We start from the raw sequence: 6,000 nt of genomic DNA on the forward strand, positions 1-6,000 counted from the left end.
CTATGGGATCTTTTTAATCTCTATTTTTATAGATGAGGAAATTGTGGAATAAAAAGTTTAGCAGTTCATCCAAACTGTCAGCTAAATAAGTGGCTGAGGCAGAATTCAAACCAGGTTTAAATAACTCGCTCAAGGCAACTCAACTTGTATATAATGGAATCAAGTTGTAACCAGGCCCTTTCAAGCTTTTAAGTAATTTTGCCACTTTCTGCTCTGTTGCCTGGATTATAAATTCTCTTGCTCTACCCAGCCCATTTGGACTGGCATTTAGATTTAATTGTTTGACTGGCTTTGGTTTCAGTTTCTCCCCAGAATTTTGCCTTTTGGATTGCCCGCCTCTGTTCCACACCCCGCAGGCTGCAGTCCAGCTCTGCCCTATCTCTTCACCAATGGAAGTTTTAGTGATAGTATACTCCAGTCTAAAACCAATGTCTTAGAGCTCCAACTGTCTGGAAGGAGAAATTCAACATTATCTCAGAAAAAAAACTTGACTAAGGGAGAGATATGGAGGCAGACCCACCCTGGTAGATTCTGCAGGAGACCTTCTAGGTTATATGGTCCCAAGTAAAATAATAACATTAATCCTATGCTCTAAGTACAGGGATAAATACTTGACACTAATTGTTTCATTTAAATCTTCATAATAATCCTTTGAGGTTAGTACTATTTTGATCTCTAAGATATTAGGAAACAAATGTTTACATAAAGTAAGTGACTTATCTAATGTTGAAGAGCTGGGTTTTGGATTCAGATCTCTCTGACCGTAAGTCCTACATCACTGAACTCTACAATTAGCAGATACAATCCAAAGCAGGCTGCAAATGGATGCCTACTTGTAGCAGCACTTGGATGAGATCCAGGCCCATGCAGTGAGAGCTCTGAAAGGCCGAGAATGTCAGAGTTGCCTACAATATGAGAGTGGATTCTCATATTTCCCAGCTGGAAAGGCTCAAACACAAGTAATTCTCTTGTGCTATGATCCCACCGTGCTGGCCACTGTGATTCATTCAAGTCAAAACCTTGAACATGGTCTTTTTAGCAGTGGCTCCATCTCTGACACAACATCTCTAATGAGTCATCATTTATGATAGCTGCTTCCAAGTCATGGAGTAAACAAGTAGATCCAAGAGCCTTCCATATCCACTTCAGATTACTGAACACCTGAGGAATACCATCTCACAGTAAACTATTTCTAGTATATTCCCTTTTAATGACCCCACACATTCCTGGCAGTGGCAGATGTCTTGAAAAAAATGTATCTTTCATTGTATACTCAGCCTATCTACTCCAACTGTGGTTATTTTGTTTATCAAAAGAATCTTCTGGTACCAAATTATCCGCCTATGTGATTTCTGATTATTACCTGCAATTATCATTCTGATTTTAAAGGGCACTGTTCAAGGCCCTTCACATTAGTATCCATTTGTCAACTTCCTACCACTAGTAGACACAAAGGTCAGATTGGAGATATCAACCAAGTACTCACTTGAGGAGTAAATCTCCTATTTCACCTTTTACTAATAACACACTGGTTTCCTCTCCTTACTATACAGATGTTCCTCACCTTATGATGGGGTTGCTTCCGATAAAACCATTCTAAATTGAAAATATCTTACGTCAAAAATGTATTTAATACGCATAACCTACTAAATATCATAGCTTAGCCATGCCTACCTTTTTTTCTTTCTTTAAAAAAGGATCTGGTCCCGTCACTCAGACTGGAGTGCAGTGGTGTGATCTCGGTTCACTGCAGCCTTGACCTCCCGGGTTCAAGCAATCCTCCTGCCTCAGCCCCTCCGGATAGCTGGGACTACAAGTGTACACCACCATGCCTGACTAATTTTTTTTTTTTTGTAGAGATGATTTTGCCGTGTTGCCAAGGCTGGTCTCAAACTCCTGGGCTCAAGCAATCTGCCTGCCTCAGCCTCCCAAAGTGCTTGGATTACAGGCATGATCCACTGTGCCCAGCTAACTTGTCTACCTTAAACTTGCTCAAACACTTACACTAGCCTACAGTTGTGCAAAGTAATCTAACACAAAACCTATTTTATAATAAAGTATTGAATATCTTATGTAATATATTGAATACTGTACTGAAAGTGAAAAACAGAGTATTTGTGTGGGTACTCACCATTAATGTACACAGCTGAAAGCACACTGAACCTGTAGAATGTTTGAAGCATTGAACTAAAATTAATTGATGAATGATGGGGATACTACAGTGACAGGGTCATCAATTTCTCTGTCTTCTGATGAGGCTTGAGAATAGCTAGTATTGATGGTTTAGCAGGCATAGTGTTCTTCAGGAAAATATCAAATATCAGTTGTTTACCTTTGTGACCGCATGAATGACTAGGAGCTGCAGCTCGCTGCTGCTGCTGGCAGAACCACAAGACAGTATTGTACGGCATATCACTAGTCCAGGAAAATTTCAAAATTAAAAACTCAAAGTACAGTTTCCTCTGATGCGTATTACTTTCGCATCACCATAAAGTAAAAATATCATTAAACCATCCTAAGTCAGAAACCATCTGTAACTGATTCCTCCCTCAATTTGTCTCATTCATCAGCCAGAAAGACTTATTTTTATGGTAAGTATGGCTTCCACATCCACTGCTTTCCACACTCTCCCATGCAATGTTGGACATAAGGAGTTGTAGGCTACCAGAATGCTGAAGGTCATAACACGTGAAGTATACTGAATAATCCTGGGTCCTTGAGAAGAACATCAGCATGGGAGACAATCATATATACATGCATGCACACACATAAACACCATCATATGGAGCACTTCAAGGCAATGAATGTTATCAACACCATGGGTTTCTGACTCCAGCTAACTCCTCTATGTCAATCCACCCCATCTGCCACCAATCTTTGCTATATCTGACCTACCAATATTTCTCCACCGTATCAATAGCTAAGTCTTCAGATTCTAGGAAAGCAAGGTTAAGGACCGAAGATGGTTGGGAAGTGTGCGATGAGCAGCAGTGTCCAGCTACATCTTCCTATATGCTAATCTATGGAGGTGATCTTGAGGCTCATAGGTCCCCCAATCAGAAACAACCATTGGTAGTTGTTGTTTACATGGTGGGGGTTACAAATTGAACCCAGTAGGTGACTGGGTTCCCTTGACCAGAGTTTGGCCTACCAAGCTGCTTAAGGCTCCTGAATCTATCCTGTCCTCAAGTGAGAGACAAAATGCACTGGCTCCCCTATGACAAGTTAGGCTACCAAATATATTTCTCAGATTAGTTAAGAGACCAAGTAGTTTATTAACGTGCAAGAGACATAAGCCTCACTAACCCATGTCTCTAGGCATTCGGGAGACAAGAAAGACCAATAAAAGAATCTTTCTTTGATTCCATGGTGAAAGATAGTTGAATATCTTTATATATAGCAGCATACGGGGCCCAAAGCTGAATCTCTATCAAGCTAGAACATATGCCAGCACAGTGACCATAACTTCATCCTAGTAGCTGATAGATCGCTATGCCCAAGGAGAAAGTTGCCCTCTAAAATACTGTCTGATGCCTTTCCAATAATGTAAGGATAGGAAGGAGGGTAGCCCAGATAGTCCCACAAGTCAGGGATGGGAAACAGGATGGGCTTCTTTCTGCAGTCCTTGGTCACAGAACTTGAAGGAAGAAATAGTAAAATTGTGTCCAGAGGAAAAATCTCTCTAAAATGGGTAGTCATGCAAGACAATCTTAGGACAGCAATAGAAGTTGAGGGCATTGCCATATGGGGAGAAACAGGAGTGGCAAGAATGGCCAGAGGAATATCACTGAGTAGGTCAGAGTGAATAAACAAAATAGGTGGTGTCTGAATGAACACCAAAAGCAGGGGCCCAGTGAAAGAGGCTAGTGTTATACCTGTTCCAGGTATTACTTGCATGAATGGGCCGAGTCCAGTCAATGGGGCAGAATAAATACTAAACTTAGAGTTTAAATAAATAAATAATAAATAAATGTGTTTTTTTTCTTTTTTTAAAAAAAATTTTTTGAGATTGAGTCTCACTCTGTCACCCAGTATGGAGTGCAGTGGCGCGATCTCGGCTCACTGCAACCTCTGCCCCCTGGGTTCAAGCGATTCTCCTGCCTCAGCGTCCTGAGTAGCTGGGATTACAGGTACCTGCCACAGCGCCTAGCTAATTTTTGTATTTTTAGTACAGACGGGGTTTCACCATATGGGTCAGGCTGGTCTTGAACTCCGGATCTCGTGATCCACCTGCCTCGGCCATAAATGTTTGATAAACTGCACATACTCTCTGACTCAGTGACTCAACCTCAGCAATTCATCTTCTTGATGTATTTGCAGAAAAGCATAAATGTTAGGATGACAACTGCAGCATTAATTGTATTAGTAAAAGACTAGGTAGAATAAAATGTTTATCAATACTGGACTGGCTAAATAAATTACAGTACATTTATAGAATATAATATTATTCAGCCATTAATGAAGAGAAAAATAAACCAACTGAAACCCAATCCAGAACTGACACAGATACTGGAATTAGCAAAACTATTAAAACAGTTACTTTAACTGTAGTCCATATGTTCAAAACAGTAAGTAAAGACATGAAAGATTTTTAACAATGACTCAGAGCTTCAGAGAGGAAAATGTACTAAATGGGATGTACAGCAGATTAGATATTTCAGGAGAAACGATTAGTAAACTACATAATATAGCAATAAAAACTGTTCAAAATAAAACACATAGGGGAAAATACCAATATAATGAAAAGCACATTAGTGTGCTATGAAGCAACTTCAGGCAGCCAAATGTATGAGTAATTGGAGTCCCCAAAGAAGGACAAGGAGAGGCCAAAAAATATTTGGAGAAACAATCATTGAAAAACTTCTAATGTTGATAAAAACCATAAACCCACAGATTCAAGAATCTCAGAAAACCTAAACACAAGAAACATGAAGAAAACAACACCAAACCACATCCTAATCAAATTTATCAAAGCCAATGACAAAGAAAAAATCTTAAGACCAGCCAAATAAAACAGACAAGTTATATAATGAGAAACAAACATAGAGATGACAGTAAATTTGTCTTTAGAAATGGTGCATGTGAGAAGAGAATGGAACAGTATATTTAAAACAGTAAAAGAAAAGAGCTGTCAACCTAGTGTTCTATAACCAGAGAAAATATATTTTTAAAAGGAAAGACATTGTCAGATATACAAAATTTTGAAAGAATCACCACTAGCAATCCTGAACTACAAGAAATGTTAAAGGATGTCTTTCAAGCAGAAGAAAAATGACACCAGATGGAAACGTGGATCTACACAAAGGAATGAAGAATGCTGGAAATGATAACTACCTGTGTAAATATATACTTTTTTTCATAGTACTTAAATATCTTTACAGAACAACCAAATCTTTAAACAAATACAACAACAATTGTGGTTTATAAGTATGTAAAAATAAAATGTATGACAATAATAGCATAAAGGCTTGGAGGAGAAACATGGAATTATACTATTTTAGGTTATTATACTATATGTGAAGTGGTATAAACTCACTTGCAGGTGGCTTGTAATAACTGAAAAAATGTTTTCTCCAGGCATAGGTAGTCCCAGCTACTCAGGAAGCTGAGATTGGAGGGTCACTTGAACCCAAGAGTTTGAGGTCAGCCTTGGAAATATAGCAGACTCTTGCTGTAAAGAAGAAGTATAAAAGTTTCTAAAATAGCAAAACAAAAGTTATAGCTAATAAATCAACAAAGGAGATCAAATGTGATCATAAGAAATACGCAATTAATCCAAAAGACGGTGGAAAAAGAGGAAAAGGGGAGAAAAGAAGAGATGAGACAAAAACAAATAACAACATGATACACTAAAAACTAACCATATCAATAATCACATTTAGAAGTAAAAGTCTAGTCTTCCTAATAAACAAGTAGAGATTCTCAGATTGGAAAAAAAAGCAAGACACAAGTTTATGTTGCCTTCAACTTTATAAACAATTTAAATATAAAGACACAAAT

The sequence above is a fragment of the Pan troglodytes genome, chromosome X (assembly GCF_028858775.2).
Source record: "Pan troglodytes isolate AG18354 chromosome X, NHGRI_mPanTro3-v2.0_pri, whole genome shotgun sequence".
Taxonomy (NCBI): Eukaryota; Metazoa; Chordata; class Mammalia; order Primates; family Hominidae; genus Pan; species Pan troglodytes.